This window comes from Canis lupus, chromosome 1 (assembly GCF_011100685.1).
Source record: "Canis lupus familiaris isolate Mischka breed German Shepherd chromosome 1, alternate assembly UU_Cfam_GSD_1.0, whole genome shotgun sequence".
NCBI lineage: Eukaryota > Metazoa > Chordata > Mammalia > Carnivora > Canidae > Canis > Canis lupus.
Window position 1 is genome coordinate 40,876,508 of NC_049222.1, and position 11,031 is coordinate 40,887,538.

The following is an 11,031-nucleotide window of genomic DNA, read 5'->3' on the forward strand; positions in this document are numbered from 1 at the left end:
AGCCACAGAGCATTCTGGAGCCACTTACACTGAGCCTATAGCCCTGGCGAGGGCGCGGATCTACCTGAGTAAAGGCTCCTGAAAGTCAGTGCAACAGGCCCCTCCCCCAGGTCAGCCAGAGCGTCTGGCTAAGGCCAAGTTTACTGATCACAGGGAGCTGCAAAATTCCAGGGCTTGTATGTGTGTGTGTGGGGGGGGGGGAGGGGAGAAGAGTATATAGAATTTGTAGTTTTACCTCATGATTTTTTTTAGTCTTTCACTTTCAACATTTTTTCCTTTTCAGCTAATTTCTTTATCAACTCTTTTTTAAAAAATCTTTTTTAATTTTCATGTTTACATTTACATTACATTATATATATATATATTTTTTTTTTTTTTCATTTTTGGCTTCCTTTCAGTGTATTCCATTTTACTTTTGTATATACATAAATTTCCCTTTCTTTACAATTTTGGGATCTAGTTTCTTCTAACAAACAGACCAAAATACATGCAGGATCTAGTTCATTGTTCTGTTCACTTTCCATTTGATTTTCTTTTCTTTTTTCTTTCTTTTTTTTCAGTCTCTTATCTAATCTGATTTGTTTAGGGAATATTTCCCCCTAATCTTTTAATATATTCCCCCAAAATATTTCTGTATTTTTGTCCTCCTTTTCATCTATTCTTCTCTGGACATAATGACAAGTTGGAAGTACCCACCCCCAAAAAGAGAACAAGATGCAGTATTCATTGACAGGGACTTAATTAATAAGGATGTAAGTAAGATGTCAGAGCTAGAATTCTAAACAATGATTATAGGATGCCTGGGTAGCTCAGTAAGTTAAGTGTCTGTGGTGACGAAGCTCTGGTCATGATCTCAGAGTCCTGGAATTGAGCCCTGCATCAGGCTCCCTGCTCAGCAGCCTGCTTGCTTCTCCCTCTGCCCCTTCCCGCCACTCGTGCATGCTTGCTTTCTCTTTCTCTCTCCTCCCCTCTCTCAAATAAGTAATATCTTAAAAACAACAACAAAAACGATTATAGGGACATCTGGGTGGTTCAGTGGTTGAGCATCTGCCTTTGGCTCAGGGTGTGATCCTGGCATCCCGGAATTGGGTCCCACATTGGGCTCCCTGCATGGAACCTGCTTCTCCCTCTGCCTGTGTCTCTGCCTTTCTTTATCTCTCTCTTGAATAAATAAATAAAATCTTTAAAAAACAAACAAACAAAAATGATTATAAAGATACTAGCTAGGCTTGCAAAAAGCATAGAAGATACTAGAGAATCCCTTACTGGAAAAATAAAAGAACTAAAATCTAATCAGGTTGAAATAAAAAAAGGCTATAATGAGATGCAATAAAAAATGGAAGCTCTAATTCTTAGGATAAACGAGGCAGAAGAGAGAATTAGTGATACAGAAGACAAAATGGTGGAGAATAAAGAAGTCGAGAAAAAGAGAGATAAACAACTACTGGATCAGGAGGGGAGAATTTGAGAGATAAGTGATACCATAAAGGAAAACAATATTAGAAAAATTGGGATCCCAGAAGAAGAGGAAAGAGGGAGGAGGGCAGAAGATGTTTTTGAGCAAATTCTAGCTGAGAACTTCCCTAATCTGGGGAAGGAAACAGGCTTTCAGGTCCAGGGGACACAGAGAACCCTCCCTCAAAATCCATAAAAGTAGGTCAACACCTTGACATATAAGAGTATAAAGCTTGCAAATTTCAGAAACATTGAGAAAATCCTAAAAGCAACTTGGGATAAGTCCTTAACCTACAAGTGTCGAAGGCAGCAGCAAATCTATCCAGAGAGACCTGGCAGGCCAGAAAGGACTGGCATCGTATATTCAGGGTACTAAATGAGAAAAATACGCATCCAGGAACACTTTATCAAGGCTGTCATTCACAATAGAAGGAGAGATAAAGAGCTTCCAGGACAAACAGAAACTGAAAGAATTTGTGATCTCTAAACCAACCTTGTAAGGATATTAAAGAGTATCTTTAAGTGAAGAGATCTCCCAAAAATAACATTCACTCCCTGCAATAGACCGATCACCTAAGATCAACAGGAAACAAGGGCTTTGAATAATATGCTGGACCAGATGGACTTCACAGATATATTCAGAGCATTCCATCCTAAACCAACAGAATATAAATTCTTCTTAAGTGCCCATGGAATATTCTCCAGAATATATTATATACTATAGATTACAGAATAGATTACATACTGGGTCACAAATCAGGCCTCAATTGGTACAAAAGATTGGAATCATTCCCTGCATATTTTCTGTCCACAATGCTTTAGAACTTGAACTCAGTCACAAGAGGAAATTTGGAAGGAACATAAATACATGAAGATTGAGGAGCACCCTACTAAAGAATGAATGGATCAACCAGGAAATTAAAGAAGAATTTAAAAAATTCATAGAAACAAATGAAAGTGAAAACACAACTTTTCAAAACCTTTGGGAAACAGCAAGGGCAGTCAAGAGGGAAGTAAATAGCAATAGAAGTATATCTCAAGAAACAAGACAAGTCTCAAATACACAACCTAACCTTACACCTAAAGGAGCTGGAGAAAGAATAAAGACTAAAAACCCAGCAGGTGAAAAGAATTAATGACCTCAATGAAATAGAAACTAAAGAACAGTAGAAGAGATCAATGAAAGTAGGAGCTGATCCTTTGAAGGAATTAATGAGATCCATTAAGCTTTTCCCAGACTTCTCAAAAAGAAAAGAGAAAAAACCTAAATAAATATAATCATGAAGGAGAGGAGACATCACAACCAACATAGAAGAAATACTATTATAAGACATATTATGAGCAACTATATGTCAACAAATTAGGCAATCTGGAAGAAATGGATGCATTCATAGAGACATATAAACTACCAAAACTGAAACAGGAAGAATAGAAAACCCAAACATGCCCATAACCAGCAAGGAATTTGAAGTAGTAATCCAAACTTATGGAACAAACAAGAGTCCAGGGCCAGATGGGAATTTTCATGGGAATCCTATCAAACATGTCAAGAATTAATACCTATTCTTCTGAAGCTATTTCAAAAGATAGAAATGGAAGGAAAAACATCCAAACTCTTTCTGTGAGGTCAGCATTACCTTGATCCCAAAACCAGACAAAGACCCCAGCAAAAGGAGAATTACAGACCAATATCCCTGATGAACATGGATGCAAAAATTCACACCAAGATACTAGCCAATAGAATCCAATGGTACATTAAAAGGGTTATTGACCACGACCAAGTGGGATTTATTCCTGGGCTGCAAGGGTAGTTCAACACCCACAAATCAATCAATGTGATACACTACATTAATGAAAGAAAGGACAAGAGCCATCTGGTCCTCTAGCTGCAGAAAAAGCATTTGACGAAGTATAGAATTATTTTTTTAATTTTCTAAATTTTATTTTAGTCCAATTGATTTACATATAATGTATTATTGGTTTCAGAGGTAGAGGTCAGTGATTCATCAGTCTTATATAATGCCCAGTGCTTATTACATCACGTACCCTCCTTAATGTCATCCAGTTATTCCATCACCCTGCTTCCCTCTAGCAACCCTCAGTTTGTTTCCTATGATTAAGAGTCCCTCATGGTTTGTCTCCCTTTATGATTTTTGTCTTTTATTTTTTCTTCTCTTCCCCTATGATGCTCTGGTTTGTTTCTTAAGTTCCACATAGCTTCCTATATTGATTAAAATCCTTCACAGTGTAGGGATAGAGGTTACATACCTCAATATAAAAAATTCATATACAAAAGGCCCACAATGAATATAATTCTCAATGGGGAAGAACTAAGAGCTTTTCCCCTAAGGTCAGGAACACGACAGGGATATCCACTCTCACCACAGTTGTTCAACATAGTACTAGAAGTCCTAGCCTCAGCAATCAGATAACAAAAAGAAATAAAAGGCATCCATATCGGCAAAGAAGAAGTAAAAATCTCACTCTTCCCAGATGACATGATACTTTATGTGGAAAACCCAAAAGCCTCTACCACTAAAATTGTTAGAATTCATTTTTTTTAACTTTATTTATTTATGATAGTCACAGAGAGAGAGAGAGAGAAAGAGAGAGAGAGAGAGAGGCAGAGACACAGGCAGAGGGAGAAGCAGGCTCCATGCACCAGGAGCCCGACGTGGGACTCGATCCCGGGTCTCCAGGATCGCGCCCTGGGCCAAAGGCAGGCGCTAAACCGCTGCGCCACCCAGGGATCCCAAAATTGTTAGAATTCATACAGGAATTCAGCAAAGTGACAGATTATAAGATGAATGCACAGAAACAATTTGCATTTCTATACACTGAGACAAAAGAACGAGAAATTAAGGAATTGATTTAATTCACAATTGCACCAAAAATCATAAGATACCTGGCAATAAACCTAATCAAAGAAGTAAAAAGATCTATATTCAGAAAACAATAGAACACTCATGAAAGAAATTGAGGAAGACACAAAGAAATGGAAAAACATTCCATGCTCATGGATTGGAAGAAGAAATATTGTTTTTTTTTGTTTTTTTTTTTTTTTTTTTTTTTTTTTTTTTTTTTCAATGAAACTAAGAATGGTTTATTTCACAAGATAAACAAAATTGACAAAACTTTAGCAAGATTCACCAATAGAGGGATCAAATAACTAAAATCAGAAGTGAAAAGAAGTTACAACTTACAACACAGAAATGCAAGGGATTTTAAGTGACTACTAAAAGAATTATGTGCCAACAAATTGGACCATCTAGAAGAAATGGATAAATTCTAGAAACACACTCTTCCAAGACTGAATCATGAAGCACTAGAAAATCTGAATAGACCAATTATGATCAAAGAGATTAAATAAATAATCAAAACACTTCCAACAAACAAAAGACCAGGACCAAATTGCTTTCAGTTGTGAATTCTACCAAACATTCAAAGATTTAATACCTATCTTTTTCAAAACTATTCCAAAAACTGAAAAGGAGAGAACACATGCAAATAATTTTATGAGGCAGGCATTACCCTGATACCAAAAAAAAATGTCTATTGCTACCCAGAGCAATCTATATATTCAATGCAATCCCTATCAAAATACCATCAACTTTTTTTCACAGAGCTGGAACAAATAATCCTAAAATTTGTATGGAACCAACAAAGATCCCAAATAGCCAAAACAATGTTGCCAGAGAAAACCAAAGCAGAAGGCATCACAATTCCAGACTTCAAGCTGGATCACAAAGTTGTAATCATCAAGACAGTATGGAACTGGCACGAAAACAGATGCATAGATCAATGAACCAGAATAGAGAACCCAGAACTAGACTCTCAACTCTATGGTCAACTAATTTTTGACGAAGTAGGAAAGAATATCCAATGGAAAAAAGACAGTCTCTTCAACAAATGGCTTTGGGAAAATAGGACAGCCACATGCAGAAGAATGAAACCGAGCCATTTTCTTATACCCTACACAAAAATAGACTCAAAATGGATGAAAGACCTAAATGTCAGGAATCCATCTAAATCCTAGAGGAGGAGGCAGCCCTGGTGGCTCAGTGGTTTAGCACCGCCTTCAGCCCAGGGCCTGATCCTGGAGACCTGGAATCGAGTCCCATGTTGGGCTCCCTGCGTGGAGCCTGCTTCTCCCTCTGCCTGTGTCTCTGCATCCCTCTCTCTTTCTTTATGTCTCTCATGAATAAATAAATACAATCTTTTAAACAAATAAATAAATAAATAAATAAATCCTAGAGGAGAATGCAGGCAGCAACTTCTATGACCTCGGCCACTCCTACTCCTTGCTCTACACATCTCCAAAGCCAAGGGAAACAGAGGCGTAAATGAACAATTGGGACTTGATCGGGATAAAAAACTTTTGCACAGCAAGGAAAACAGTCAACACAATTAAAAGGCTACCTATGGAATGGGAGAAGATATTTGCAAAGTCTTATCAGATAAAGGGCTAGCATCCAAAATCTCTAAGACACTTACCAAACGCAACACCCAAAGAACAAATAATCCAAACAAGAAATGGGCAGAAGACATGAACGGACATTTCTCCAAAGAAGACATACAAATGGCTAATAGACACATGAAAAAATTGTTGAACATCACTCAGCATCAGGGAACTACAAGTCAAAACCCCAATGAGATACTGCCTCACAGCAGTAGTCAGAATGGCTAAAATTAACAAGTCAGGAAATGACAGATGTTGGCAAGGATGCAGAGAGGGGAGCCCTCTTCCACTGTTGGTGGGAATGCAGGGTGGTGCAGCTACTCAGGAAAATAGTATGGAGGTTCCTCAAAAAGTTGAAAACAGAGCTACCCTATAACCTAGCAATTGCACTACTGAGTATTTACCCCAAAGATACAAATGTAGTGATCCGAAGGGGCACCTGCACCCTAATGGTTATGGCAGCCATGTCCACAATAGCCAAACTATGGACAGAGCTCAGATGTCCATCGACTGATGAGTGGCTAAAGAAGAGGTGGTATATATACACAATGGAATATTACTCAGCCATCAAAAAATGAATCCTGCCATTTGCAAGGATGTGGATGGAACTAGAGGGTATTATGCTAAGTGAAAGAAGTCAGTCAGAGAAGCCAATTATCACATGATTTCACTCAAATGTGGAATTTAAGAAAAAAAACCAGAGGATCATAGGGGAATGGAGGGAAAAATAAAACAAGATGAAATCAGAGAGGGAGGCAAACTATAAGACTTATGGTGTTTCTTAATTAGGAAATAAACTGAAGATTGCTGGAGGGGAGGGGTTGGAGGAATGAGGTAACTGGGTGATAGACATTAAGCAAGGCACTTGATATACTGATCACTGGGTGTTATGCAAGTGATGAATCACTGAACTCTACCTCTGAAACTAGTAATACACTATACTTTAATTAATTGAATTTAAGTAAAGGGGAAAAAAGACCCTGAGTTCCCTCCATCCTTCTACAATGTGAAGGCACAGTAGAAGATAGCTGACTAGGAACCATGTAGCAGCCCTCAGCAGACACCTGCCAGAGCCTTGATTTGGACTTCCCAGACTCCAGAACTGTGGGAAAAGTTTTCTGTTATTTATAAGCCACCCAGTCTGTGGTAGTTCCTCAGAGCAGTATCATCCAACTAAGACAGGGAAGAAGGGAGTTATCAGAATCCTAGAGCTTGTCATACCAGGTACCATTGTTCTGGAAGCCAGGACTGGGGAGGGTGAAGAGGAGGTGTCCTCTCTCCCAGTGTTTACTGATGTCTCCCTTGAACCATCTGATTTTTCTGTAAGTTACACGAAGGAGCATGCCTGGCCCCTACTGAGGACTTTCCCAGTGTACACACTGATTCTAGCACAGTCGATGTAAGAAATATTTGGGAAGCATCAACTATGTTGGGAGAATAGTGCAGGAAAGGGTACAACAATGTCTGATGCCAACCTAATCTTTAGCAGTTACTAAAAATTAAGCAGCAAAGTACACAAATATTATAAATGCTAAGGACCCGGGAGTTGCCTGGTTTCCGGCCAAGAAGAACATTTGGGAGACCTAGGAGGACAGCCCTGAGGTGCCCGGAGGGTGGACTGGAGTGGGGATGGGGTGCCCGTGGGGAGCCGCTCTGCGATTTCCTGGAGCGGGGCTGCGGCAGCGCTGGGTTTGTTTGTTTGTTTTCCTTAAAGATTTTATTATTCATGAGAGGCACACGGAGAGAGGCAGAAACAAGGCAGAGGGAGAAGCAGGCTGGCTGCGGGGAGCCGGATGGGGGACGGGATGCCGGGTCCCGGGATCACGCCCTGGGCCCGAGGCAGACGCCCAAGCACTGAGCCACCCCGGCGCCCCGAGGGCTGGGTAACGAGCCTCCGCAGCCCGTGCGCCCAGCACAGCCGCCAGCCAGCGGGGGCCCAGGGTCCGGAATCCTGTTCTCCGTCCACGCGGCCGCGGCTGCTGCTCCCCGACGGCGCCCCGCCAGGGTGGAGGGACCCCGGGTGGGGGCGTCCAAGGGGTGGGGGCGGCGGGTGGGCAGCCCGTCCCGCTCGGGTTTCTCCAGCCGCGGCGGCCCCGAGGACCGACGGGGGACGCGGAGGCGACCTGCGCAAATCTGGGGAGGAGGGGGAAAGTGGAGAGGGCGAGGGCTGGGGCTGGGGAGCAGGGCGAGCGGAATTGGAAGGAGATGCGGAGGGAGAACAAGACGTCTCCCCAGGAAAGTGGGGGAACAGCGGTGGGGAGACGGCCCTGGGGAGCGGCGAGGGGCTGGATGCTGCCCCCGCCCCCGCAGTGGAGGGCTCCCGCAGGCACCTCTGACCGCCCTCCTCCCTTCCAGCACCTGCTTTCTCCCGGCTCTTTCCTCCCCTGCCTCCCCACTTCCTGTCTACTGGCCTCCCCCAGCCCCTCTCCACCCCATTTCCGCACTCTCCTCTCCTCACACACTCTACTTTCTAGTGAGGGTGGAGGTGGGTTTCTTCTGCTCGTTTTAGGATGGAGACGATTGAAGGGACTGATCGCTCAGGTAACAGGCAAGACTCTCTGAGGAGCCGACGCTAGGAGGGAGGACAAACCCGTTCTCTCCCTGCGCTCCCTCGGATGGGACCTAATGCGTAAGATAAGAGCAAACGCTAGGAAACCATAGCAACTGCGACGTCAGTGGTTGGGTGAGGTTTCTTGAGTCAAGCCAAACCACAACCACCCTCCCTGCCACCCAAAACCTCACAGACACACAAAATGAAACCAAAAAGGAAAAAAGGAATGTCACCACACACCCAATTTCTTAGCTGTCCCCCCCCCCCCCAATTTTGGTTCCATTGCAATTTCATGGTAAAACCATTGTAGGTTGTTGACAATCAAGGCAGGACAAATCAGAGGGAGCAGACCACTGTCCATGCCTCTTTAGTAGCGTTCCTTATGCACTAATTGTCATACATAATGAGCCTACCTTTCCCACATTGACACCTCCATTGTCAGACATGCATGCACCCTGACATCACAGCATTTCACACTATTGCCCACCCTCCAACCTGTCCATCTCCATACAGTCTGCTCCCCAACACTCTTCAAATAAACTCATCCCCCCACATAGTCTTCCTGTTTGTTACTCATCCTCCTTCCACATACATACATACAAGTCACCCCTCACCATGCTTTCTGTACAGAAGGTCCTAACACCCCCTCCACCACTGGGCACACACATCCCCTCACCACATATCCTTTCTCCCCTACTCTCAAGCCTGCTTGCCTGACACACACATGCACTCTCTGCAAAGACACACTGGTTGCCCCCTCCACTCATACCTTTGCTTTCTCACACTCTACACACACTCCTTCTACACAAAGTCCTGCCCACCTTCTTTGAAATTCTTCCGCACAAAATATCCCAACTTACTTTTACGGCAATCTCCAGAAACATTCCTGTTATAGACATTTCCCTGACACTTCCTCTTACATACATGGTCTGGCCCAGTGCATCCCACTTCCTCATTCTACAGACACATACTACCCCTTCCCCTTCTTCCACCCCATGCTGACCTGTTCAGGGGAGATACAATTATCTCTGAAGACACCTCGGGGAAACACAAAACACACACACATACACACACACACACCAAAACTCGCCAAAGTTCTCTCACACAAGGTGTACTTGCCCCACTACACACCCATATCAACCTTATGAGAAACCAGTTGGTGAAACAAGTTTATTCAGGAATAGGAGAGGAATTGCAGTTTGGATAAGCATAGTATGGCAAAGCATAGGGAAGTTGAAAAAAAGCTGGGAAGGTCAGCTTTTATTAGGGTTTAGGAGGAATTTGGGGCGGGCTATTTTGAACAAAGCTTCATTGGAAAAGAGCAAGAGTTTGAGGGTGTGGAGATTTCTCATTGGCTGCAAGTGGTGGTTAGTGGGCTGTTGCTGAGACAGGGGGAGACCTCCCTTCTTTTTCTTCACAGCAGGAGATAAATCCATTGTGAAGGCGTCTTCCCTGGTTAGGGTGAGAATGATCTTCCTTGCCCCCTTCTGGTCCTGCAGCCTGCAAGGAATGATGTATGCATGAGAGTGCTCCCTTCAGGGCTTCTCACTCCATTTTAAGTGAGAGTCTTTTGTTTTGTTTTGTTTTACTCCTTTTCACACCCAAACCCTTCTCCCCAGTGTTCCCTCACTCTCCTCACACTCACCTTTCCTCTGCCACAAATAAATTTGTGTCACTGTCACAGGAGAGCAGCGCGGCCGGCCGGACTGCCTTAGGGTGGAGTCCGCAGGGCCCAGGAGGCGGGGGGAGGGCGGAGGGGGGGGAGGGGCAGGGGAGGGGCCCGGGAGCCAGAGGCCGGGGGGCCCTGGGCGCCTCGGGTCCGGGCCCAGCTCCGCCACAGACCTTCATCGGAAGGAAGTGCTCTCCTGCAGCTTCTCGGTTTCCGTGGTTCTTTCTTCCTCCTTGACAGTCTCGTGCAGGGCTCGAAAACGCGGCGTCCCCGGCGGGTCGCGGGAGCCCGAAGCAGCCTTCGAGGACACCTGGGAGGGCCCCGGGGGTGGGGGGCCCCTAGTGACGCGGGGGGCCGCGGGGCCCCTTGCTTCTGTCCGGCTCCGAGGGGGCCTGGCGCCCCGGACCGAGAGCCACCCCCCCACCCCCGCCCGTCGCCTCAAGCCACCTGCTCTGTGCAACACCCACCCTCCCTCCACACCCTGTAACCCCCTGCACAGTTCAAGCCCCAAGTTGGGCTTAGCCTAAGGTCCAAGTTTCCCCTGTAAACCTTTGGCTGCTGGAAACAGAGCAACTTGTTAGATGAATGGCTTCATTTCTAATACTCATAGTATTTGATGAGTAAAATGCTTCCAGGGGAAATATCATCCAGCATATCATATCTTTATATGATATCCATTTGTGTGTCTCAGGAGGCTAGGGCTTTTGATAAAAACACTGGCAAAACTCAGGCACTTTTATCTTCTTATAGGTTCATATATAATTGAGTAATTATTAGTCTTTCTTTTTTAAACATATATTTTATTTATTTAAAAATACATTTTTTAGGCAGGCTCCACAAATAAGGTGAGGCTTGAACTCACTACCCTAGACCAAGGGGCAGATGCTCTACCAACTG

At 43.9% G+C, this 11,031-nt stretch overlaps 1 long non-coding RNA gene across 1 annotated transcript; it reads right to left on the reverse strand.

The window, feature by feature from the left end:
* Positions 1-9,621: 9,621 nt before the first annotated feature.
* On the reverse strand, positions 9,622-10,202 carry LOC119875937. Its single transcript, XR_005353074.1, has 2 exons — positions 10,111-10,202; positions 9,622-9,965 (listed from the first exon to the last, which is right to left on the reverse strand). It is a non-coding gene; the product is annotated as an uncharacterized LOC119875937 (long non-coding RNA).
* Positions 10,203-11,031: the final 829 nt, after the last annotated feature.